Source organism: Antechinus flavipes, chromosome 2 (assembly GCF_016432865.1).
Source record: "Antechinus flavipes isolate AdamAnt ecotype Samford, QLD, Australia chromosome 2, AdamAnt_v2, whole genome shotgun sequence".
NCBI lineage: Eukaryota > Metazoa > Chordata > Mammalia > Dasyuromorphia > Dasyuridae > Antechinus > Antechinus flavipes.
The window spans coordinates 637,437,074-637,464,945 of NC_067399.1; the positions used below are offsets into that span (position 1 = coordinate 637,437,074).

At 35.8% G+C, this 27,872-nt stretch overlaps 1 protein-coding gene across 1 annotated transcript in view; it reads left to right on the forward strand.

The window, feature by feature from the left end:
• Positions 1-207: 207 nt before the first annotated feature.
• MICU1 (mitochondrial calcium uptake 1) overlaps positions 208-27,872 on the forward strand; it is a 234,430-nt gene continuing 206,765 nt past the window's right edge. Inside the window, exon 1 of the mRNA XM_051982176.1 lies at positions 208-315. The gene's annotated coding sequence lies outside the window, so the exon portion shown is untranslated. The remainder of the gene's footprint in view (positions 316-27,872) is intronic.

The following is a 27,872-nucleotide window of genomic DNA, read 5'->3' on the forward strand; positions in this document are numbered from 1 at the left end:
ACACAGACACACACACAAAACCTCCTCCTACAACTACAAGCCAGGGGCCTCCGGGACCCTGAGGGCGCTTCCTGCCCCCGAGCTTCGGTCCCGCAGGGTCTCTGAGCACGCCCTCGGACTCTGTAGTCCGGAGACCTCGGCTTTCCCGCCACCCCGCGGGCCCCGCCCCAATCCCGACGGCCTCTGCGGCCGCAGCATCACGTGAGCGCGAGCCGCTCAGGACTAGGCTTCTCTGTCCCGGAGTGGCAGTGGCCGCAGCTCTATGGTCGCCTGAGGAGCCGCCGCCGCCGGGGAGCGGGCGAGACGAGAGGACAGGTGAGTTAAGGACAGGGTAGGGCTGCAGGCAGCCTTTCCTCCGGCCCTGAGGGGGAAGAAGCGGGTCGCGGAGCGAGGGACCTAGACGGGAATCGAGGGAAGTCTCCGTGCCTGTCATCGCCGCCGTCTTCGCCCTACCTTGCCTGGGATCGACTCTCTCCCGCCCCTTGCCGTGTCCCGCCGCTCCGCCTGGAGGCGCTGCCGCCGCCGCCGTCAACCCCTCCCGGGCGGACAAGAGGCGGAGTTAGTCCCAGCTGAGCGCCTCCCGCTGGGTGTGTAAAGATGGGCGGGCCGGGGGAGGGGGCGTGAGAGTCCCGCTGGGGTGGGAGGTGTCTGCTAGACTCTCTACTCTAATATTTGCTAAGCGCCTACTACGTACCCGGCGCCAAACCCAGCCAGGGAGAATTCCAAGTCCTACTTGGGGGTCCGGCGCCGGGATGACAGCGCTCCCAAAAGCGGGGTGTCTGCTGGGGGCGGTGGGAAACCTGAGGGGGGGGGGGTGACCGAGACTACCTGGAGCGGGGGAGGGGCGGCTCCGTTTGGGAACGGTGCCGGGACGGGGTGGGGCTTCTGATGGCCAAGGCGAGCCTGGTGCTACGGGCCCCGGCTACGACTCTCGAGCCTTCAACTACGAAATTGGTAGCAATCGGGCTGGAAGCCCCCAGAATCCCCCCCTCGTCCCCTCAATCCTCACCTTCGCCTTTGTGACTCCCGACTTCCTCAAGTCCTTCCCTCAAATTCCACCGCTACAATAGCACGTACTGTGGCACTTTGAAGTTTGCAAAGTGCTTTACAAACATCTCTCTAGATACCACAACCCGGAGAAATAGGTGCTTTTGTCCCCGTTTTACAAGTGGGGAAACTAAGGCAAGCAGAAATTAAGTGACTTGCCCAGAGTCATGTAGATAGTGTCTGAGGCCATATTTGAACTCATCTTCCTCAAATCTATCCTGCTCTATCACTCTTAACACCTGCCTGCCTCCCTCTGAACTTATCTGGTGTGTACATAGTTTTGTGGATGTGCTTTTGAGAGCAGGGACTCTGGGGTGTCTGTGTGTGTGCACGTGCGTGCATGTGCGCCTGCCCAATCGTATGTGCTTGGCACAGAGCACTTGCTTCATGCATACTTAAAAACTACTCTAGACAAAAAGTAGCACTCTGTTCTCTATGATCCTCTGAGAGCCTTCTTGGAATTCTGTTCTCTTGTTTACAATCTCATGGATTCAGACCTGAAAAATACTTTTGAAGTCATCCAATGCAAATCTCTCATTTTACGAATAAGGAAACTTAAGCCCAAGGAGATGAAGTGACAGTATCACACAGCTAGTAATTAGCAAAGTGGAGATTGTAACTAACCAGAGTCCAAAAGCACTGTTCTTTCTATTGTGTCCATAAGCAATAGCATTCTATTGAATGGAAACAATTGGTACACAGTATGAAACACAGCATAAGAGATATACTTTTAAGGAGGTAGCACTAATAGCAGGAAGAATCAGGAAAGGCCTTGTAAAAGTTGACCCTTGAAATGAGCTTTTATAGGATCTAGGGACTCCCAGGGCCTGAGAGATGTAAAAAATAACAGATGTAGGGAATTAACAGTTTGTGCAAAGTGTATGGAGCGGGGAGATAGAATGTACTGTGCTGAGAACAGCAAGGTGTCTGCTTTGGCTGGAACTAGACTTACTGCATAAAGCGAGTAATGAGGGATCAACCTGGAAAGATAATTTGAAGCTAAATTGTGAAGGAATGCAAATGCCAAAGGAGTTTGTTAAGGCGTCTCTTCTTTCTGTCATCAGTGGAGGAATGGAATTTTATTGTTAAAGAGAAAATATGAGGGCATGAGGAAGTAAGATTGGGTTAGACATTTTTAGATTCCAGTTAAGTCTTTCATAAGAATAATTGATAACATGGCAGGATCATGAGACATACCATACTAAGTCAGAACAATTTTTTATTTGGACATCGTCCTCTACAAGCAACATGAAACGTTTTTGGGGAGAGCAAAGTAGTCCTGAATTGACCTCAAAATGTTAAAAATATATATTGTATCTTGGACATTTTTAAATTTCCCATAATTCATTATAGATCTGTTGCATATAAACTTAGTTCAATTCTTTGTTGCAACTATATTTCAATTTGTACAGTCCCTGGATATAATGAATTAGATGAGAAAATTCTACTTATTGTATAAAGTTGTATACTTATTTGAAAACCATTTTTTCAAGTTTTAAAGTGTGTCTCTAGCATTCTGTGAACAAGTCCATTTTAGCTCATGTTGTTCATTTTTAAAACTTTGATTTCTCTACAGACTTTGTTAGAGGTTGTATAGTGTGGTAGAAACAGTGCTATTTTAGGAATCACAAGGATGTAGGTTTGGGCTTCAGCTCTGCTACTAGTTTACCTGGGATGTTATTTAAGTCCTTTCACCTTTTGGTTCTGCTTTCATTTGCAAAATATGGAGTTGAACTATAAAATCTCTTAAAATTTTATGACTTAAAAAAAATACAAATAAATAACTAAAGAGGTTTTTGATTTCAATCTATACACACCAGAATTCCCCTTTATTCCTTTTAGTTGGACTTTGTTTTGTTAATCACAGTTTCCTGATACATTGTGCCAGAACTTTGTATGATATTTCAGGAAGGAGCATGCCTTTTTTTTTTTTTTTTTTTTAATAATAGCTTTTTATTTTCAAAATACGCACAAAGATAGTTTTCAACCTTCACCCTTGCAAAACCTTGTGTTTCAAATTTTTCTCTCTTTCTTCCCCTCCCTTAGATATCAAATAATCCAATACATATTAAACATGTGCAATTCTTCTATATATATTTCCACATGCTATTCCAGAAAAATCAGATCAAAAAGGAGAAAAAATATAAACAAGCAAATACAACAAAAAAAGTGAAAATACTATGTCGTGATCCACACAGTTCCCACAGTCCTCTCTCTGGGTGCAAATGGCTCTTGGAACTGACCTGAATCACCTCACTGTTGAAAAATGCCACATCCATCAGAATTGATTACTGTATAATTTTGTTGTTGCCATGTACAATGTTCTCCTGGGACTGCTCACTTCCCTCGGCCTCAGTTCATGTTAGTCTCTCTGGCATGTCCTCATTTTGTGCTGAAGTTGGGTAATATTTTCTAGTTTATTTCCCTGTGCTAATGATAATCAATTCATTTGACTCTTTAATTTCCTTTGTCAACTTCCAGCTCAACAATAGAATTTAGACAAATCTCTGAAATTATTCATGAGAATATTTAGCTTGTTGCTGGTTAGTTCTTATTGTAGGGATAGTGATGTCCGATGCCAAGACTACTGATTCATTGCCCTTCTGGGGCAGTTCTGTTTCACTAGTTTGGGGACCTAACTTTTCTCCAGTGTCAGGTCTCCCTTTCCATTCTGTCTTCCACACATCCACACAGATGCCAAAATGATTTTTCTAGGGTATACCCAGTTTTCTGATAATCTTTCTCTCCTACTCAGTAAGCTGGGATGGCTCTTCTGACTGGTGAAGTTCCTTAGCAGCTGACCCAGCCTGTTTGTCCAGCCTCATTATTTTTTATGCTATATTACTAGGTCCAGTTGATGGCCTGATGTTTCTTGCACACAGTATTCTTGTCGCCCGTCTTTCTTTGGCTTGGTACTGGCTATCCCAAAAGCTGGCATTCATTCCTTGTTCATCTCTGTTTCTTAGCATAATCTCTGTCTCATTTCCTTCAAAACTCAACCAAAATGGATCCTTTGTGAGGCCTTTTCTGGTCCCACTGGTTGCTGGTGCCCTGCCATCCAATAATCTTGTATGTGCCTGTTATAGGTCCTAATACTCATGTACCTCATCATAGGTACTACTCACTGGAAATTATCACTTGAATGTTTGCAGAGCAGCTCTCACTTGATGCTCACAAGTCCTATGAGTAGGTGCCTTTGTTTTTTTCCATCTTGCAAATGGGGAAACAGGCTGAGAGGTAATGCAATATATGTTAAACATGTGCAATTCTTCTATACATATTTCCACATTTATCATGCTGATGCCTCTCCTAAGTGTCTAAGGCCAGACCTAACTTGGGTCTTTGTGACTCCAGGTCCAGCCTCTATCCACTGAAGCACCAGCTGCTAAATATTGGGGGAGGGGCGCTTTCCCTTTGGGTTTTGTATCCCAAGGGTTCTGACACAGTCTCTGACTCATGGTATGGATTTCATAAATATGCCTTAGTGGATTGAGGTGTGTGATTGTAAAAATACAACCCGTGAAAGCCGATTTGCTCACTCTGATTACTTTTGTCATAGAAGATTTTGATTATTTGATTATTATCATAACTTTTGTTTAGATGGGAAAGTCGATGTGCAATAAAGATTTAACAATATTCTTTAGTAAAATGCCTTGTTTGCCACCAAGTTCTGAGGTTTTTTCCATACCTTTGATGTATTTACTATCTTTTGTATGCCTTAAGAATGCCTTCAAAATGTTGTTGGTTCTAAACCAGACCTTCTTACTTTCTTGATGTATTTGGTCTAGTACAGGACTAATTAAATGTTTTCCACTCACTACCCCTTTTCACCTAAGACCCTTGGTATAGAGATAAATTAAATAGGTATAAAAATCAATCATTTACTGAGAATCACAATTTTGTGACCCCAACATTCAGTTACGGGATCCCATGTGGGAATGGACTCACAGTTTAAGAAGCTAGGGACAAATCTACCTGCTTTATCTGGGATCATAGCATTATTATATTTTAAATTAAATTATATTTTTCAGTTAACAAAAGTGAGAACAGCAGTGTGACACAGGACACATCACTTAACCCTTGTGTCCCTCAGTCTCCTCAACTGCAAAATGAGGATAATAAAATAATAGTATCTCTCTCCAAGATTTGAGGATCAAATCAGATATTTGTGAAGTACATTAACATAGTACCTGGAACTTAAAAGGTGCTTAATAAATGCTTATGCAAAATTTGTGGACTTTTAAATCATAGTTCCAAATTGCTTTCCAGCATAATTGGGCCCTTTCACAGGCCTAGTAGTAGTACATTTATGCAGTCCTTCCACAATCCTTCCACAGCCTCTGCAACAATGCCTTTTTTCTCCTTTTTAGCATCTTTGCCAGTCTCTTAAGTATAAGATTAAAAACCTCAGAGACATTTGACTTTCTCTTTTTATTAATGATTTTGAGCAATTTTCATATGATGAATGCATTTCTTTGGAAAGTTTCTGTTTCTGTCCTTTGATCATAGAAACATCAAATTCTTCATAGGATCTCTCTTCCTCTTAGTCCTCTACAACAAATGCTGTCATTTAAACTTTGTCTTCAAACAGATGTCTTTTTTGCAAATACTTGTCTTGGTACTAGAATAAGAGTTGACCAAATATTGCACAAAGAGATATTTCTTGCTCCCTTTGGATACATGATAAAGTCAACTCAACTTCTTTATCTCCTCAGGGACAATCTTTCCTCGGAGTTGCAGCTTTCTTTTATCTTCTGGTTTAATTTACATAAAGGAATAATTAACTTGCATGAATATCAGTATTTGAGTTTCTTTCTCCAGTAGTCAGTCACTAAATAATATTGTTCAGTTTTTTTTCAGTCATATCTGACTCTTTGTGATCCTATTTAGATTTTTATTTTTTGGTAAAGATACTGGAATAGTTTGCTCTGTCTGTCTACAACTCATTTTATAACTGAGAAAATTAAGGCAAATAAGATGAAGTGACTTACCTGGGGTCATACAGGTAATGAGTGTATGAGGCCAGATTTGAATTCCAGAAAATGAGGCTGGCTCTTGGCCTGGTATGCCAATCTGCTCTAATAGATATTAGGTGCCTAGTATGTAAAGATACAAAAAAAAAAAAAAAAAAAAAAAAAAAAAGCAAAAGACAACATAGAAACATATGTGTACAAACAAGCCACATGGAAGAAAAATAGCTTATAGTGTTTAAATTAGCTGAAGGAAGGAACTAGAATTAAGAGGGAGAGACGTATAGAAAATCAATTGGGATTTGAAAGAAGCCAAGGAAGCCAGGAAGCTTGGATGAGCAATAAAAATGTTCCAAGCATGTGGGACAGTCAGAGAAAATGCTTGGAACTAAGAGATGAATTATCTTCTTCATAGAATAGCCAAGGAGGCTAGGGAAGCCCAGGGAGGCGGTGAGTTTGAAGGGAAAAATTATTAGTTCAGTTTTGGTATAGCACTTTTATTTTCTATTGCCTCATTTTTTTTTTTAATTTAATTTTTATTTAATAATTACTTTATATTGACACTCATTTCTGTTCCGATTTTTTTTTCCCTCCCTCCCTCCCTCCGCCCCCTCCCCTAGATAAAGCAGTCCTTTATATGTTGGATATGTTGCAGTATATCCTAGATACAATATATGTTTGCAGAACTGAACAGTTCTCTTGTTGCATAGGGAGAATTGGATTCAGAAGGTATAAATAACCCGGGAAGAAAAACAAAAATGCAGATAGTTCACATTCGTTTCCCTGTGTTCTTTCTTTGGGTGTAGCTGCTTTTGTCCGTCATTTATCAATTGAAACTCAGGTCTCTTTGTCAAAGAAATCCACTTCCATCAAAATATGTCCTCATACAATATCGTTGTCGAAGTGTATAATGATCTCCTGATTCTGCTCATTTCACTTAGCATCAGTTCATGTAAGTCTCGCCAGTCCTCTCTGTATTCATCCTGCTGGTCATTTCTTACAGAACAATAATATTCCATAACATTCATATACCACAATTTACCCAGCCATTCTCCAATTGATGGGCATCCATTCATTTTCCAGTTTCTAGCCACTACAAACAGGGCTGCTACAAACATTTTGGCACATACAGGTCCCTTTCCCTTCTTTAGTATTTCTTTGGGATATAAGCCCAATAGAAACACTGCTGGATCAAAGGGTATGCACAGTTTGATAACTTTTTGGGCATAATTCCAGATTGCTCTCCAGAATGGTTGGATTCGTTCACAACTCCACCAACAATGCATTAGTGTCCCAATTTTCCCGCATCCCCTCCAACATTCATCATTATTTTTTCCTGTCATCTTAGCCAATCTGACAGGTGTGTAGTGGTATCTCAGAGTTGTCTTAATTTGCATTTCTCTGATCAATAATGATTTGGAACACTCTTTCATATGAGTGGTAATAGTTTCAATCTCATCCTCTGAAAATTGTCTGTTCATATCCTTTGACCATTTATCAATTGGAGAATGGCTTGATTTCTTATAAATTTGAGTCAGTTCTCTATATATTTTGGAAATGAGGCCTTTATCAGAACCTTTAACTGTGAAGATGTTTTCCCAGTTTGTTGCTTCCCTTCTAATCTTGTTTGCATTAGTTTTATTTGTACAAAGGCTTTTTAATTTGATGTAATCAAAATTTTCTATTTTGTGATCAGTAATGGTCTCTAGTTCATCTTTGGTCACAAATTTCTTTCTCCTCCACAAGTCTGAGAGATAAACTATTCTATGTTCCTCTAATTTATTTATAATCTCGTTCTTTATGCCTAGGTCATAGACCCATTTTGATCTTATCTTGGTATATGGTGTTAAGTGTGGGTCCATGCCTAATTTCTGCCATACTAATTTCCAATTATCCCAGCAGTTTTTATCAAATAATGAATTCTTTTCCCAGAAGTTAGGGGCTTTGGGTTTGTCAAACACTAGATTGCTATAGTTGACTATTCTGTCTTGTGAACCTAGCCTTTTCCACTGATCCACTAATCTATTTCTTAGCCAATACCAAATGGTTTTGGTGACTGCTGCTTTATAATATAATTTTAGATCAGGTACAGCTAGGCCACCTTCATTTGATTTTTTTTTTCATTAATTCCCTTGAGATTCTCGACTTTTTATTGTTCCATATCGCCTCATTTTTGTTATAGTCTGGCCCTTGTTGGTTTTGATCATATATATGTATTTAATACTAAATCATCCAGTTTGAGCTCTTCTATTCATTTCTGCATCCAGTTCAGTCTGTCTACAGTAGCTATTCTGTATTTTGTGTGTGTAAGTTTGGATTGATTTGAAAGATTACCCATAAAGTTGCATGTCTACACTAGACAGTTTGCATTTTTGATCTATTCCATTTTTATTGAGTATTTCTGTTGTCCCTAGACTTGATACAAATATTACAGTGTTATCTGTAAATAGCAACATTTTAAAAACTTCAATCAATAGGGAATACTTTCCAAAAAAATCTGCATAGAACATTTCCATGACACTAATGGAATAATACCTCATATGAGTTGTCATGTTTTATAAAACCCTACTTCAACCAACATATTGATTGACCTGTCAGTATATAAACTGATCAGTGTAACAGATCAATGAATAGAGTTACTTCTCTGCTTGTATCCATCTTACTGCTATGTAATTTTTTAACATACATGGGAGACAGCTTATTTGAGAAGAGCCTTAAATTTTGGCTACTTGTTCCATTGATTCAAATGCTTTCTTTAAAAAAATCAATAGAGAATAGATATAGTTTGATATTGTATTTTGCCTCATGTTGTAGAGGCCAAAGTATGATTTAGGAGCTCTACAAAAATCAGCCTGCTTTCTTCTTGTATTTTCACCAAATATCCTCAAAGCTTATATAGACTCTTCTATAGGATTTTATTAGGAATGAAAAATGTATTGCCTAGATTATAAATTGTGGATTTTTTTTTTAATCAGCTTTTTTTAGTAGCCTAGCTTGTGGCTTTTTTCCTTTTGAAAACCCATGATTACTTCTATGATATCATCAGAATATAATTTGGAAAAGGCAATTATGAAATACTTTAAGTGCTTAAATATTTCATTCAAAGCCATTGTTATTTTATAATTATACTGCAGATCCATGGAATACCGAAGTTGATGGCAGTTTGTTATTCTGGCATATTATTCTAGCATTTATGTTACTCTAATATATTCAATGTTATTCTAATGTTTTTGTTTCTTAGCAATTGATAGTTTTTTGACAGATGATATGAATTATTGGCTTTCCATATTATTGCTTTATAATTCGAGATTTGATCCACATCTCCAGGGCTTTTGTTGAACTCAACTTTTGTTTCTACCACTGTTGTCCACAGACTTTTGCATGAGTGATTCATAAGTAAATGTTGAAGGGAGATGTACATCAATTTCTATAAGACCTGAATTGGGCAGAGTCTCAATGTCCCAAATGTCCTAGGAGCCAGCTCTAGTACTTAGGAATTAATTAGCAGAGAATTTAAATGAATGTTTAGTTCTTTTGATTATTATCTGTTTAAAAAATATGGCGGTATAGTGATCACTAAGCTTTAAGGACTGTAGTAAAAGCAAATCAGTATAACTGTCACTATTCACTAAAATTAATTAGCATTAAAGGAGGTATCAAATTTAGAACAGTAGTTAAAAGCAATGTCTGGTTTTAATAGAACCTTTTTATAGGCTCTTAAACTTTTTCCATTTGTGATCCCTTTTTGTTGGAGAAATTTTTACACAACCCCGTCCTCAGAGCATTTGTGAATGTACAATGCAAAGTGCACATATTGTGTGTTTAGAACCAAGGCTACAGTGAAGTCATACCATACATCATGGGCAAGTGCTGCCAGAAACACCTTGGATTCATTACTCATTTGATTTGAATTAACTTTTGATCATTGCATTCAGAAATCTTTTACTGTTGCCAAATTTTTCTTAACTACAACATTCAGTTACATGACCCCATATGGAGTTGGGCCCACAGTTTAAGTATCTTTGAGCTGTATCATTAATTATATCTTAAAATAAAAATTTAACTTTATTACCTTGTTTCACTGCCAAAAGACTTTGAAAATCTTCACCAAAAAACAATTGGACGGAAATGAGAAACCTATTAATTAGCATCCACTTTGTGTGGGGCCTGTATTAGAAGTTTGGGGAAAAAAAATGAAACAGTTGCTGTTTTTAAGAAATTTACACTGATGTGCAAATTTCCCATTGTAATCTAAAGGTTAAAATAACTATATAATAGAATGATGATTAAATAGACTGTGCTGTCATTTTTTTTTTTTTTTGAGCAAGGGAAAATTATGGTTTTAAAATTTGTCTTGCCCTGATTCTCCTCAATTAACTGGGAAAATAAAATCTAAACCATTTACTAGATAAGTACCCAGCTTATTGGAGAATGTCTAATCAAACTATTTGTATCAGTGGATTATCGGGATGGAGTGTTACAGGAGTTCTCAATGCTAGGCCTAAAGTATTTAACATCAGTTAGATGGAGTAGGAATAGCTAGGGGGCATCAGAGTATACGGAGTGCTAGGTTCAGAGTCACGAAGACTCTTCTTCCTTCTCAGATATTTCCTAGCTATGTGACTCTGGGCAAGTCACTTAACCTTGTTTGTCCCATTTTTCTTATTTGTAAAATGAGGCAGAGGAGAAAATGTCCAACTATTTCAGTATCTTTGCTGAGAAAGTCCCAGATAGGGTCACAAAGAATCAGACATACCTGAAAAACAACTGAAAACAAGATGAAAATAAGTGTGGAAGATGGAAGTAGAATTCAAGGTTAACTTTTACAACTTGGATAAGGTTTTAGAATTTTATGAGTAAAGACAAGTTTAGGGTAGTAAAAGAACAACCAAAACTACTGAATAATTCTGTTCATAAAGGATCGGCTTACCTGCTAGTGTAATAAAATGGACTTGGCAGAATCATATATAGTTTAGAAGCCACAAGAATAGTGGATTTGTAGGTATTGTGGAAATTGTCTATGAGGAGGTTACCAAGCTAGAATTTATCACTTCTACCTGACAGTATTCTGTTTGTATTAATTTAAAGCCATTTTTCTAGATTGGCCCCTTTATCCAATAGAGATGGTTTTGCTGCTTCTTTCCACCTACCCTGAAGGTAGAATTTTTCCCCATGTGGGAATGGATATTCTTTGAAGCTATTGAGCAATTTCTTGTATTGGCATCCCTAAATATCATGTACTTAGAGAGTAGATGTATCTCACTTCTAAGTTTGGCATTTCTTCTTTCTATGATTAAGTCACTTCCTTCTATATATTAGAAGAGAAAAAAAAGATAGATAAGCTTATATTAGTAAAACTTCTTAAAGATGAAAATTTTCATACTATTTCCACAGATTTTTAATTGAGCTATTTATGCAGTGATAGTTATAGTTCATTCAAATTGCTAAGTTAAAATTTTTTCCACATCTCATTGCTACTTTGCTTTCTTAAACAGTAGTACTATGAAGCTGTCTTTCTTTTACTAAGGGAAAAAAGAATCAGTTTTTTTTTTAATTTTTATTTAATAATTACTTTATATTGACAGAATCCATGCCAGGGTAATTTTTTTTACAACATTATCCCTTGCACTCGTTTCTGTTCTGATTTTTTTCCCTTCCCTGCCTCCATCCCCTCCCCAAGATGGCAAGCAGTCCTTTATATGTTGGATATGTTGCAGTATATCCTAGATACAATATATGTTTGCAGAACCGAACAGTTCTCTTGTTGCACAGGGAGAATTGGATTCAGAAGGTATAAATAACCCGGGAAGAAAAACAAAAATGTAGATAGTTCACATTCGTTTCCCAGTGTTCTTTCTTTGGGTGTAGCTGCTTTTGTCCGTCATTTATCAATTGAAACTCAGTTAGGTCTCTTTGTCAAAGAAATCCACTTCCATCAAAACATGTCCTCATACAATATCGTTGTCGAAGTGTATAATGATCTCCTGGTTCTGCTCATTTCACTCAGCATCAGTTCATGTAAGTCTCGCCAGTCCTCTCTGTATTCATCCTGCTGGTCATTTCTTACAGAACAATAATATTCCATAACATTCATATACCACAATTTACCCAGCCATTCTCCAATTGATGGGCATCCATTCATTTTCCAGTTTCTAGCCACTACAAACAGGGCTGCTACAAACATTTTGGCACATACAGGTCCCTTTCCCTTCTTTAGTATTTCTTTGGGATATAAGCCCAATAGAAACACTGCTGGATCAAAGGGTATGCACAATTTGATAATTTTTGGGGCATAATTCCAGATTGCTCTCCAGAATGGTTGGATTCGTTCACAACTCCACCAACAATGCATCAGTGTCCCAGTTTTCCCGCATCCCCTCCAACATTCATCATTATTTTTTCCTGTCATCTTAGCCAATCTGACAGGTGTGTAGTGGTATCTCAGAGTTGTCTTAATTTGCATTTCTCTGATCAATAATGATTTGGAACACTCTTTCATATGAGTGGTAATAGTTTCAATTTCATCCTCTGAAAATTGTCTGTTCATATCCTTTGACCATTTATCAATTGGAGAATGGCTTGATTTCTTATAAATTTGAGTCAGTTCTCTATATATTTTGGAAATGAGGCCTTTATCAGAACCTTTAACTGTGAAGATGTTTTCCCAGTTTGTTGCTTCCCTTCTAATCTTGTTTGCATTAGTTTTGTTTGTACAAAGGCTTTTTAATTTGATGTAATCAAAATTTTCTATTTTGTGATCAGTAATGGTCTCTAATTCATCTTTGGTCACAAATTTCTTTCTCCTCCACAAGTCTGAGAGATAAACTATTCTATGTTCCTCTAATTTATTTATAATCTCGTTCTTTATGCCTAGGTCATGGACCCATTTTGATCTTATCTTGGTATATGGTGTTAAGTGTGGGTCCATGCCTAATTTCTGCCATACTAATTTCCAATTATCCCAGCAGTTTTTTATCAAATAATGAATTCTTTTCCCAGAAGTTAGGGGCTTTGGGTTTGTCAAACACTAGATTGCTATAGTTGACTATTCTGTCTTGTGAACCTAGCCTTTTCCACTGATCCACTAATCTATTTCTTAGCCAATACCAAATGGTTTTGGTGACTGCTGCTTTATAATATAATTTTAGATCAGGTACAGCTAGGCCACCTTCATTTGATTTTTTTTTTTCATTAATTCCCTTGAGATTCTCGACTTTTTATTGTTCCATATGAATTTTGTTGTTATTTTTTCTAGATAAAAGAATCAGTTTTGATGTTGGAGAAATGAAATGTTGCTCCATATTTAGCCTTGCTTATTCAGAAGCTTGATTGATCCTTTTCCCTCCATTTAAACTGGATGAGTAGGCCCTGCCATTTGTGGATTGCTAAGACACGTTGGTGTGTTGTGATGTCCTGGATTTCCAGAGTTAAAACTGATTATCTTCACAAATTTGATATTTTCAATATCAAAGTCCATTTGAATTATTTAAGAGTAAAATTCAGTAGTATTTGTTCCCTCCCAAAAGGTTTTTAGGAATTTATTTGTTGTTTTATACAAAGCATTGCTAGATTTGATAATATACACCTATGACCTTGTTCCTGGAAAAGAAGAAGCTGGTGAATCTCTTGAGATTGCTTATTCTGTAGTAGTAGGGGACAAAACTGAATGAAAGTGTCCATACTAACACTGGCACCAGTATGATATGCCGCAAGGGAACATCAGGCTTCCAATGGAAAGGAAATGGGCCTGGATCAGAAACAAAGCAGATCAGAGCTCCTATGAAGATCAGTGGTGGTACTGGGCCTGTGAGTGTTTGCTGTACTTAAAGCCTTGTTATAATAGGGAAACTTAATCTAAAGGAAAAAAAGAAAAAGAAAAGAAAAAAATGAAGTGAAAACAGTATCACAATTATATTTTTCTGAAGGGGAAAAGAAAGAAAATTGGTAAAACAAGATATGATGTTAGATGACTATTGTCAATCTTTGATATATTTCATCAACTTTTCAAGATATTCCCCAGAAAATTCCATCTTATTTCATATCTACTACAAACACATGTGGTTATCCTCCCTTTTCTTTCTATGGGATTACTATTACATATGATGAGGAAATCCAGGACATTACAGAATGCACCAAGAATTTCTTTGCAGTTAAAGTATCATGAAGAACTTGCTTAAACTAAAAATGATGTCATTTTGCTTCAGATCCATATAAGGAAAGCTGTTTTGAGTTTAGGGACTACTGAGGGGAAAAACAATCAAAACTTGAAACCTTTCATTGTAAAAATGTCAAAACTGACTTTATTAAATTTTTTAATTCAGTTAAATATTTAATGAGAATGTGGAGAAGATAAGGCAGCAACAAGTTGTGAATGTATTTTGAAAAATTTGCTTATCCAAATGGATCTAACCTTGCTGCCATAATTTGGAGCCTTTTTAGAAAGGTTCAACATAGGAAGTTGGAGGATTATTTAATTTTTTGATTGCCATACAGAACTTGTCATGTTCTATAGTAATGATACATATTCAGAGTAAAAGGAGGGATTGGGAAACAGTCCTATAGTAAAATAAATCAACATTTTTGTAAAATGAATCATTCATTTAAGTTGTTAGAGGATTCTTTGCTGAGTCCCTTGAATCTACCCTTGTTCAGAATCCTTCTTTGTCCTAAAGCACAGAAGTATGACCCATAAATTTTTAATTTTCAAAAAATATGCATGGATAATTTTTTGACATTAACTCTTGCAAAACCTTGTGTTTCAATTTCCCCTTTTCCCCACTTCTTCCCTTAGATAGAAGTAATCCAATATATGTTAAGCATGGTAAAAAAATATATGTTAAATCCAATATGTGCATACATATTTATACAATTATCTTGCTGCACAAGAAAAATCAAATCAAAAAGGAAAAAAATGAGAATGAAAATTAAATGCGAGCAAACAACAACAGAGAGAGTGAGAATACTATGTTGAGATCCATACTCAGTTCCCAAAGTCCTCTGAGTGCAGATGCCTCTCTTCATCTCAAGAGCATTGAAACTGCTCTGAATCATCTCATTGTTGAGAAGTGCCATGTCTATCAGAATTGATCATCTTATAGTCTTGCTGTTGCCATGTACAGTGATCTCCTGGTTCTGCTCGCTTCACTTAGCATCAGTTCATGTAAGTCTCTTCAACCTTCTCTGAAATCATCCTGCTGATTATTTCTTATAGAACAATAATATTCCATAACATTGATATACAATAATATATTCAGCCGTTCTCCACCTGATGGGCAGCCACTCACTTTCCATTTTCTTGCCACTACAAAAAGGGCTGCCACAAATATTTTTGCACATATGGGTCCTTTTCCTTCCTTTAAGATCTCTTTGGGATATAAGCCCAATAGAAACTGTCGGATCAAAGGGTATGCACAGTTTGATAGTCTTTTGGTCATAGTACTAAATTGCTCTCCAGAATAGTTGAATCAGTTCACACTACCACCAACTATGTATTAGTGTTCCAGTTTTCCCACATCCCTTCCAACACTTGTCATTATCTTTTCTTGTCATCTTAGCCAATCTGAGAGGTATGTAGTGGTACCTAGAGTTGCCTTAATTTGCATTTTTCTGTTCAGTAGTGATTTAGAACACCTTTTTATATGACTAGAAATGGTTTTAATTTCTTCATCTGAAAATTGTCTCTTCATATCCTTTGACCATTTATCGATTGGAGAATGGCTTGAATTCTTATAAATTTGAGTCAGTTCTTTATATACTTTTGAAATGAGGTCTTTATCAGAACCTTTTAATATAAAAATGTTTTCCCAATTTATTGTTTCCCTTCTAATCTTGTTTGCATTAGTTTTGTTTGTACAAAACTTTTTAACTTTATATAATCAAAATTATCTATTTTTTTTGTTCAATCATGATTTTCAGTTCCTCTTTGACTACAAATTCATTCCTTCTCCATAGATCTGAGAGATAAACTATACTTTGTTCTCCTAATTTGCTTAGAATATCATTCTTTATGTCTAAATCATGAACCCATTTCGACTTTCTCTTGGTATATGATGTTAGGTGTGTGGGTCAATGCTTAATATCTGCCATTCTAGTTTCCAGTTTTTTCTAGCAGTTTTAGTCAAATAGTGAATTCTTATCCCAAAAGCTGGGGTCTTTGAGTTTGTCAAACACTAGATTACTGTAGCCACTGACTATTTTGACTAATTTGTCAAGCAATATTTGCTTGAGCAGTAAGCTTTTGTTTCAGTCCAGGACTGTGACTTCTTCTGTGTAGAGAAATTCTAATGTGAAAGTTCTTTACATCGATGATGCTGTATAACTTAACAAAACATGGATCATCTTAAAGATACCTGAGGAAACAGAAATTCATTGGTTTGCCTGGGGTCACACAACCAATATTTGTCAGAGAGAAAACTTGAATGCAGGTCTTTTTGATTATCTACTATGTCATTAAAAACACATGGAATGAACACATACTATTATATCAGGGAAGAATGCCATTTCTTTGAATAGATATTCTGTTGATAAATAAACTCAGCATTTTTTAGTATGCACTTATAGACCTGAATTAAATCCTATTTTAGTAATGAGAGCAGAGAGTATGGCAAACTATTGACATATTATTCTGGGCACTGTATTGCTCTTAATGAAATCTCAGAGAACAGGGTGTTTTTTGATAATTCCTATTGAACCTGTAGTTTTCTAAACTAACCTAAAACTTCTTCTCTTCTAACTACTCTCCTGAACTTTTTCATTATCTCAGCCTTTTCTTTAGTCTAAACCTGTGATGTTCACTGTCTGTGTCTATGTCATCTCCAAATTTGACAAAGACCATTTAAGCTTCAATTGAGTAAAATATTTAACAGCACAGGACACCTGGGACAATCCATGAGAGATATTCTCCTTCCAACTTAACATGGAGCCATTTTTTAAATCAATTTTTGGGCCTCATTATTTGAGCTGTGTGAAATTATGGCACCTGTAACTCTGTCTCATTCACAAGAATAGAATCGGTAGGATCATGGACCTAGAGTTGGTGAAAAGATCAATAAAGAATCTTTTCACCAAACTAACCTCCTTTTGCAGATGAGGAAACTGAGGCACAGAGTTCAGTGACTTTTCAAGGATCACAAAACTACTGAGTGTCTCGGTCAGGCTTTGAATCAAAGTTTTCCAAACTCCAAGTCCAGTGTTCACCATGCCATGTAGCACAAGACATATAATTAATAACATCCTTGGCATTCTGATCCTACCAGTCCAGCTAATCTGTCAAAAAAAAAAAAAAAAGTTGGTCAGGTATAACTGTTTTTGATGAATTAGCTTCAGACACTTACTACTAGCTTTACGACTCTGGGCAGGTTGTTTAACCTCTATTTGCCTCAGTGTCTTTATCTGTAAAATGGGGAAAATGAAAACATCTTTTTCTCAGGGGTTATTGCGAAGATAAAATGAGATAATATTTGTAAAGTGGTTAGCACAGCATCTGGCCCCTTGGTCATTTCAGTCATATCTGATTCCTCATGATCCCATTTTAGATTTTTTTTTTTTTGCAGTGATGCTGGAGTCTCTTGCCATTGTCTTCTGCAGCTCATTTTATAGCTGAAAAAACTATGGCAAACAGGTTAAATGGCTTTCCCAGTGTCACAACTAGAAAATGAGGTCAGATTTGAATTCAGGTCTTCCTGATTCCAGGACTGGCACTGTATTACTATGCCATGTCACTGCCCTGGCACATAGTAGGTGCCATAAAAAAAAAAAAGCGAGTGATGGTGGTAGTGGCTTCCTGAAGCATCACAAACTATCCCATTAATGAACTTTACTACTCTGTAGCGTGCTCTTCATTTTGGGCTGTTTACTTGACTATCTGCAGAATAAGATCACAGTATCTAATAGCAGCCAATTAGCCCATCCCATATCACAAAGTCATTTGTGCTAACAAGTATCTGGTCCCAATGGGGGAGGGGGCAGTCCATCACCTTTCCGGCTTTGGGACAGCTTCAATTGTTAAGGCCTAAATTTGCCTTTTTGCTTCTTCCACTCATTGCTGTCATTTCTGCTTTTTGGGACCAAGCCGAATAAGCTGAGTCCCTTCACTGTGTAATGACTTCTCAGTTTCTTGAAGGCTCCCTTTGTAAGCTAAGTATCCACAGTGCCATTTAGAACTGAGCACAATACTCCTGGTCAGGTCTGATGAGATGCTGTGACCTCTGTTCTGGAACCTTTGCTTTCTGAAAATTTCATTTACTCCCAGGGAGCTTGCTGGATCTTTTAAAGATCTAACCATGTCTCCTTCATCTTGTCTCTGTGGAGTTGACTTCTTCAGGCCCATCTGTAAGACTTGTGTTTATCTTTCTAATCTGTTGATGCAGAGGAGAGAGCCTTGGGCCTGGGGATACCTCAGACACCCACTATTTGTAGGATCTTGGGCAACTCATTCTACCTCTATCTGCCTCCGTTAGTTTTTCTGTAAACTGGAGATGATAATAGAACTACTTCTCAGGGTTGTGGTGATGTTGTTCAGTCTTTTCAATCATGTCTGATCCTATTTGGGGTTTTCTTGGCAAAGATACTGGAGTGGTTTGCCCTTTCCTTCTCCAGCTCATTTTACAGATGTGTAAATTCAGTGTTGTGGGGAGGATCAGATGAGATAACATATGTAAAGCACTTTGCAAATTTTAAAATGCTAAATAAATGCCAGTTGCTATTGTTCTATTTAACCCATTGCTCTAGCCTGTCAAAATCTTTTGCATCCTGATTCTACCATCCAGTAAGTTAACTAATCTTCTCAGCCTTTTGTATCTGCAAATTTATGAAGATATCAATGTCATCGATAAAAGTTTTAACAAACAGCACAGATCTAGTACAAATTCAAAAGATACTACATTGGAAACCTCTTTCCAAGTTGACATTAAAGTGTTAGAGACTGTTCTTTTAGATCTAGTCATATAGCCAGCTTTGAATTTATCTAATTGTACTATCATCTCCATATCATGCCAACTTTTCCCCAAATGTAGTATGTGACACATATATCTAGAAGAGTATAAAACCCTCCAAAGTGTACAAAGAAATAAGAGTGTAAGGGTATATCGATTAATGGAATAGGATAAAATATGTAGATTAATGGGAATGGGATAAAAGGGGAGGGAAGGAGAGGAGAAAGAGGATAAGGGAAAGTTCTTTGGAGGAAGAAGGTTGGGTAATAGCAAGGCAAGCTATCAGGTAGAAACAAAATAAAAGAGCTAGCAGGAATAGGAAATGAGATATACACAAACAATTACAATGATCAAGAGTAGAATTTGTGAGAAAAAAAGTAAAAGTAGGAGGTAATCATCATTGATCTCAAAGTCAAAATTATAAAAGATTTAATCAAAAGAAATCTACATTATATATTTGCCATGTTAATATTGTTTTAGATATATACATATGTGTATATATGTGTGTGTGTGTGTGTGTGTATGTGTGTGTTTTTATAGGATACATACACATACATGTACACACACAATACATATATATGTATACATAAATATATCCCTGTTTAACTGAAACCTGTTTGAGGAAGATGGCAAAATAGAAAGGAGGAAAAAAGAATAAAGTTAAAAAAATGCAAAACAGAAAACGAAAGAAAACCTACAAGAAAACAAAGAAAAAAGGCATAATTCTATTATTACATATGCTTTCTTGAAATGGAAATTTATTGTTAATATTTTGAATCCTCTCTTATATTCTGCTGTTCACATGACAATGTCTTTTTTCTTTTTCTATTTTTTTGTTTTGTATTTTAAGTTTTAAATAAATAAATGCTTTTTTTTTCCTTAAAAAGAGTAGTAAGTAGGTGATGCTTTTATCAATTGCTTTTTTTTTTTTTTAATAACTTTTTATTGACAGAACCCATGCCAGGGTAATTTTTTACAACATTATCCCTTGCACTCACTTCTGTTCCGATTTTTCCCCTCCCTCTCTCCACCCCCTCCCCCAGATGCAAGCAGTCCTTTACATGTTAAATAGGTTACAGTATATCTAGATACAATATATGTGTGCAGAACTGAACAGTTCTCTTGTTGCACAGGGAGAATTGGGTTCAGAAGGTACAAATAACCCGGCAAGAAAAACAAAAATGCATGCAGTTTATATTCATTTCTCAGTGTTCTTTCTTTGGGTGTAGCTGCTTCTGTCCATTCTTGATCAATTGAAACTGAATTAGCTCTCTTTATCGAAGAGATCCACTTCCATCAGAATACATCCTCATACAGTATTGTTGTTGAGGTATATAATGATCTGGTTCTGCTCATTTCGTTTAGCATCACTCCATGTAAGTCTCGCCAGTCCTCTCTGTATTCATCCTGCTGGTCATTTCTTACAGAACAATAATATTCCATAACATTCATATACCACAATTTACTCAACCATTCTCCAATTGATGGGCATCTATTCATTTTCCAGCTTCTAGCCACTACAAACAGGGCTGCCACAAACATTTTGGCACATACAGGTCCTTTTCCCTTCTTTAGTATCTCTTTGGGGGATAAGCCCAGTAGAAACACTGCTGGATTAAAGGGTATGCACAGTTTGATAACTTTTTGTGCATAGTTCCAAATTGCTCTCCAGAATGGCTGGATGTGTTCACAATTCCACGAACAATGTATCAGTGCCCCAGTTTTCCCACATCCCCTCCAACATTCCGCATTATCTTTCCCTGTCATTCTAGCCAATCTGACAGGTGTGTAGTGGTATCTCAGAATTGTCTTAATTTGCATTTCTCTGATTAATAATGATTTTGAGCATATTTTCATATGGCTATAAATAGTTTTAATTTCTTGGTCTGAGAATTGTCTGTTCATATCCTTTGACCATTTATCAATTGGAGAATGGCTTGATTTCTTATAAATTAGAGTCAGTTCTCTCTGTATTTTGGAAATGAGGCCTTTATCAGAACCTTTGACTGTAAAAATGTTTTCCCAGTTTATTGTTTCCCTTCTAATCTTGTCTGCATTAGTTTTCTTTGTACAAAAACTTTTCAATTTGATATAATCAAAATTTTCTATTTTGTGGTCAATAGTGATCTCTAGTTCTTCTTTGGTTATTTTATCAATTGCTTTGCCAAAATCTAGGTCAACTACATCTACAGCTTTTCCCTAAGCTATCAATTTAGTTAGTCATCAAGAAAGGAAATAAGTTTGGCTGGCATAATGACCTGTTCTTGGTGAAATTATCTTGGCTTTTTGTAGTCATGGCTCTCCTTTATGGACATCCTTCAGCCATTTCTTTAGTGGTTCATTCCAGAATTTTCTCAGTATTAAAATCAAACTTATTAGCATATACATTGTAGGTTCTCTTCTCTCCTTTTGAAGATTGGGGCAACATTCCTCTTGCGCAGCCCTATGGTATCTATGATAGGAGCTTGGCAGTCACATTTGCCACTTCTGTTAGGACTCATCAAGGGCAACTAGATACTCTTTTAGCATTACCTTATATTTTCTTGGGTATCAACTCTTTCTTGGCCATTTTCTGTTATTTCCAGTGCAAAATTCCTTATCCTTATTAGAAGACAGAAACAAAATTTAAAAAATAAGCTTCTCTTTCTAATTATTCATCAGTTTACCTATTTCTTATCTTATCCCTCCTTTGATCCTCTTTTTTCTGCAATATGCTTTAAAAAAAAAAACAACTTGTACCTTTTTTGTTGTTGCTAATTTTCTTTGTGATAGGCTCAGCTTATTTTGACTAATAGCATCCCTGACACTATTTTTTATAAGATCATAACATGTTTTTCTTGTATTCATTCTTTTCTATTTGGCTTTCTTCCATTTTTCATGCATTTCTTATTAAAATCTAAGTTGGCGGGTGAGTTTCTTCTGTGTCCATGTAATGGATGTCCATGTAATAAATAAAAAATCCCTATTTTCGAAAAGAGAAATAATAGAGGAAAGGTAAGGGGGAGGACTGCTTGAGGCAAGTAGTGCTCATAAGTAAAATACTGGAGAAGAGGGAAAGGGGAAAAGGAAAGAGTAAAGTATAATTTGGTGTTAATAAGATGGCAGGAAATACAGAATTAGTAGTTTTAACTGTAAATGTGAATGGGGTAAACTCTCCCATAAAATGTAAGCTGATAGCAGGCTGGACTAAAAGCCAGAATCCTATAGTATGTTGTTTACAAGAAACACAGTTAAAGCAGAGTGATACATATAGAGTGAAGGTAAAAGGCTGGAGTTGAATATATTATGCTTCAGGTGAGGTAAAAAAAGCATCTCAGATCAAGCAAAAGCAAAAATTGATCTGTTTAAAAGAGATAAGGAAGGAAACTATATCCTACTAAAGGGTACTATAGATAATGAAGCAATATCAATATTAAACATATATGTACCAAGTTAGATGTAGCATCTAAATTCCTAAAGGAGAGTTAAAAGAGAGTTACAAAAGGAAACAGACAGCAAAACTATAATAGTGGGAGATCTTAACCTTGCTCTCTCAGAACTAGATAAATCAAACCACAAAATAAATGAGAAAGAAGTTAAAGAGGTAAATAGAATACTAGAAAAACTAGATATGATAGATCTTTGGAGAAAATTGAGTGGAGACAGAAAGGTGTACACATTCTTTTTGGCAGTTCATGGAACCTATACAAAAATTGACCCAATATTAGGACATAAAGCCTTAAAATCAATTGCAGAAAGACAGAAATAGTAAATGCATTTTTTTTAGATCATAATGCCGTAAAAATTACATTCAATAAAGGGCCAGAGAAAAATAGGCCAAAAAGAAATTGAAAACTAAATAATCTCATCCTAAAGAATGAATGGGTATAAATCATACTCACAATCAATAATTTCATCCAAGAGAATGACAATAATGAGACAACATACCAAAATTTGTGAGATAATAATAAGTAATAAGGGGAAATTTTATATCTCTAGAGGCTTACTTGCATAAAACAGAGAAAGAGAAGATCAATAAGTTGGGCTTGCAACTAAAAAAGCTAGAAAAAGAACAAATTAAAAACTCCCAAATACCAAACTTGAAATTCTAAAAATAAAAGGAGAGATCAATAAAATTGAAACTAAAAACTCTTGAGTTACTAAATAAAAATAAGAGTTGGTTTTATTAAAAAAAAAAAAAAAACAACTCCAACAAAATAGATAAACCTTTAGTTAATTTGATTAGAAAAAAGAAAGAGGAAAATCAAATTGTTAGTTTCAAAAATGAAAAGAGAGAACAATCCACCAGTGAAGAGGAAAGGAGAAATAATTAGGAGTTACTTTGTCCAACTTTATGCCAATAAATTTGACAATCTAAGTGAAATGGAGGAATACCTACAAAAATATAGATTGCCCAAATTAACAGAAGAGGAAATAAATTATTTAAATAGTCCCATCTTAGAAAAAGAAATAGAACAAGCTATTAATCAACTCCCTAAGAAAAAATCCCCAGGACCAGACGGATTTACATGTGAATTTTACCAAACATTTAAAGAACAATTAATTACAATACTATATAAACTATTTGAAAAAATAGGGAATGAAGGACTCCTACCAAATTCCTTTTATGACACAGACATGGTACTGATACCTAAACCAGGTAGGACGAAAACAGAAAAAGAAAATTATAGACCAATCTTTCTAATAAGTATTGATGCAAAAAATCCTAAACAGAATATTAGTAGAGATTACAAATAATCATCCCCAAGATAATACACACAACCAAGTAGGATTTATACCAGGAATGCAGGGCTAGTCAATATTAGGAAAACTATTAGCATAATTAACTATATCAATAACCAAATTAACAAAAACCATATAATTATCTCAATAGATACAGAAAAAGTATTTGATAAAATCCAACACTAGTGAGTGTAGGAATAAATGAACTTTTCCTTAAAATAGTAGCATCTATTTAAAACCATCAGCAAGCATCATATGTAATGGGTTTAAACTCGAACCATTCCTAATAAGATCAGGGGTGAAACAAGGTTGCCCACTATCACCATTACTATTCAATATTGTATTAGAAATGCTAGCCTTGGCAATAAGAGAAGAAAAAGAAATTAAAGTAATTAGAGTAGGTAATGAAACCAAATTATCACTCTTTGCAAATGATATAATGGTATATTTAGCGACCTCCAAAGAATCAACTAAAAAGCTATTAGAAATAATCCACAACTTTAGCAAAGTTGTAGGATACAAAATAAATCTAAATAAGTTATCAGCATTTTTAGACATCACTAGCAAAATCCAACAGCAAGATATACAAAGAGAAATTCCATTTAAAATAATTGTTGATAATATAAAATATTCGGGAATTTATATACTAAGGGAAAGTCAGGAACTATATAAGCAGAATTACAAAACACTTTCCACACAATTAAAGTCAGATCTTAGCAATTGGAAAAAATATCAAGTACTTGTGGATAGGTTGAGCAAATATAATAAAAATGACAATACTCCCTAAACTATTTATCTATTTATTTAGTGCTATACCAATCAAATTCCCAAGAACCTATTTCACTGACCCAAAAAAAATAACAACAAAATTCATCTGGAAGAGCAAAAGGTCAAGAATTTCAAAGAAATTAATGAAGAGAAAAGCAAATGAAGGTGGCCTAGCTGTCCCAATTCTAAAACTATATTATTAAGCAGCAGTCATCAAAACCATTTGGTACTGGCTAAGAAATAGACTAGTTGATCAGTGGAATAGATTAGGTTCACAGGACAAAACAGTCAGTGACTATAGTAATCTAGTGTTTGACAAACCCAAAGACCCCAGTTTTTGGGATAAGAATTCACTATTTGACAAAAACTGCTGGGAAAACTGGAAATTATTATGGCAGAAAGTGGGCATAGACCCACACCTAACACTGTATACCAAAATAATCAAAATGGGTTCATGATTTAGACATAAAGAATGATACTATAAACAAATTAGAAGAACATAGGATAGTTTATCTCTCAGATTTGTGGAGGAGAAAAGAATTTGTGGCCAAAGAAGAACTAGAGGTCATTATTGATCATAAAATAGATAATTTTGATTATATTAAATTAAAAATTAAATTTTGATTATATTAAATTAAAAAGTTTTTATACAAACAAAACTTATGCAGACAAGATTAGAAGGAAAGCAATAAACTAGAAAAACATTTTTACATCCAAAAGATCTGAGAGAGGCCTCATCTCTAAAATATATAGAGAATTGACTCAAATTTATAAGAAATTGAGCCATTCTTCAATTGATAAATGGTCAAAGGATTCTTTGGATGAAGATGAAGAAATTGAAACTATTTCTAGTCATATGAAAAGATGCTCCGAGACTGGACATGGCTCTCTTTAGCATTGAGATGATTCAAACCAGTTCCCATTGTTCAGTAACAAAGAAAGCCATCAACACCCAGAGAGAGAACCGTGGGAACAGAAGGTAGAACACAACATAGCATTCTTACTCTCTCTCTTGTTATTTGCTTGCATTTTGTTTTTGTTTTTTTTCCTTGGTTTTTCTTTTTCTTCCTTCTTGATCTGATTTTTCTTGCGCAACCAGATAATTGTATAAATATGTATGGACATATTGGATCTAACATGTATTTCAACATATTTAACATGTATTGGACTACCTGCCAGATGGGGAAGGAGAGGGGAGGAAAAAGGGGAAAATTTGCAACAAAGGTTATGCAAGGATCAGTGTTGGAAAAATTACCCATGCATATGCTTTGTAAATAAAAAGCTTTAATTAAAAAAAGTATGCACCACGAAAATGAAAAATGCACTGAAATTTTAGAGCAAATGGCTGCATTATTCTTTGTTTAAAGGCATGTGGAAAGAATATCTAGAAATCCTGTTGTTTTAGCTTTACCCCTAAGAAGTAAACTGATTTTGGAAATTTCCACTGTAAGAAAAAAAAGAAAAAGAAAATCCCTTTTCTTTCTCTCTCTCTCTCTCTCTCTCTCTCTCTCTCTCTCTCTCTGTGTGTGTGTGTGTGTGTGTGTGTGTGTGTGTGTGTGTGTGTGTGTGTGTGTGTGTGTGTGTGTGTGTGTGTGTGTGTGTGTTCAGTGTCATTCTTAAGCATCTTCCTTCTTTCCTGGTTTGATTTCTCCTGTAGAACTTTTTACTCCATGGGATCTTATCTCTCCTCTTCTCTGAATCCTTCAGAATCTACTTTGTCAAACTCAAAAGTACATGTAAAATACCTAAGTTTATTTTCCTTGATCACAAACACCAGGAGGGGGTAATCTCCCCTAGTGTTCTCATCATTTCCACTTTAACTACTAGTTACTGAAAATTAGATCCAGAAGATAATCTCCCTTCTTTAATTTCTCCCCCTTTTAAAAGATGAAATTGTTACTAAAGGCAAGCCAAGAAGTTAGTATCTTCTCTGCTTTTTGGCAGAAGAGAAGACATTTGGATAATTCAAAATGTTCAGGTTTGTATTTTGTTTTCCAAACTCATCCTTCATTTTCTCTTTTCTATCCAGGTGAGCTGTAGTGTATTCTAATGACAGAATCAGTCCTCTTTATCCCTCCATTGACTTTACCTAAATTCTTTCTTCTATGCTCTCTTCCTCTGCTTCCTGAACTTATAACTCATATGAATACATCTTCTTAATATATAGTGCTAACCCTTACACTTTTATGTATCTTCTTGTTTTTGAATAAAATATACCCATCTAGAGCAAGATTCTAGGAATTGGTGCCGTCCTCCCAAATTTCAAAGGAACCTAACTCAAATTTAGCTGCTTGCATTAGAACCACTAGTTCTTCTTGCCTCAAATTGGGATGATTATGTGGAGACATTTGAGAATCAGATATTTTGTTAGTGTATGCTTTCTTAGATTTTGTTTCTTATGAATTCGGGGATATTTTATTTGCTATTCTTCCTTTATTGTAACTGTTTTCTCTGGTAACTGACATTTGGAAGATAAAAATAATCTTTCTTCTATCTCATCCTTTTAAATTTAAAAATACCTTATATAAATGCATCCAATTTAGTCATTCATCTAATAAACCAACTAAAACATTTAGTCAATAATGTTGAATTTTGAATTAGAGAAAGGTTAGTACTTTTGGAAATAACTATAAATACTTTCTCGCATGTTTGCTAGCATGGTTTCTCTCAAAGAGCTGATTGAAGGCAAATTAATTGAAGTTGGATTTCTTATCAAGGAATTTTTGTAAAAAATGAAAAGGAATATGAGGTAACATGTGTGAGACATGGATGAGGAAGACCCAGGCAGAATTAACAACTCTATTCTGAAGCTTTCCCTCTTTTGTGCTCTGAACTTTTGGCTCCCTAAATCTCTATCAATATAGTCTCCACCCATACTTTTAAAGCCCAGTTAAAACACTATCTCCCAGAATCTTTCCCTGATTCTCTGCTCCTCCCATGACATACTTGTTAATAACCTCACACTGAGATTTGCTTATGTTTCAGACTTTTCATGTATTATTTTGTATTGTTATTTTTTTATAATAACTTTTTATTGACAGAATCTATGCCAGGGTAATTTTTTACAACATTATCCCTTGCATTCACTTCTGTTCTGATTTTTCTCCTCCCTCCCTCTACTCCCTTCCCTAGATGGCAAGCAGTTCTATATATGTTAAATATGTTGCAGTATATCCTAGATACAATATATGTTTGCAGAACCGAACAGTTCTCTTGTTGCACAGGGAGAATTGGACTCAGAAGGTAAAATAACCCGGGAAGAAAAACAAAAATGCAAATAGTTTACATTCATTTCCCAGTGTTCTTTCTTTGGGTGTAGCTGCTTCTGTCCATCATTGATCAATTGAAACTGAGTTAGGTCTCTTTGTCAAAGAGATCCACTTCCATCAGAATACATCTTCATACAGTATCGTTGTTGAAGTATATAATGATC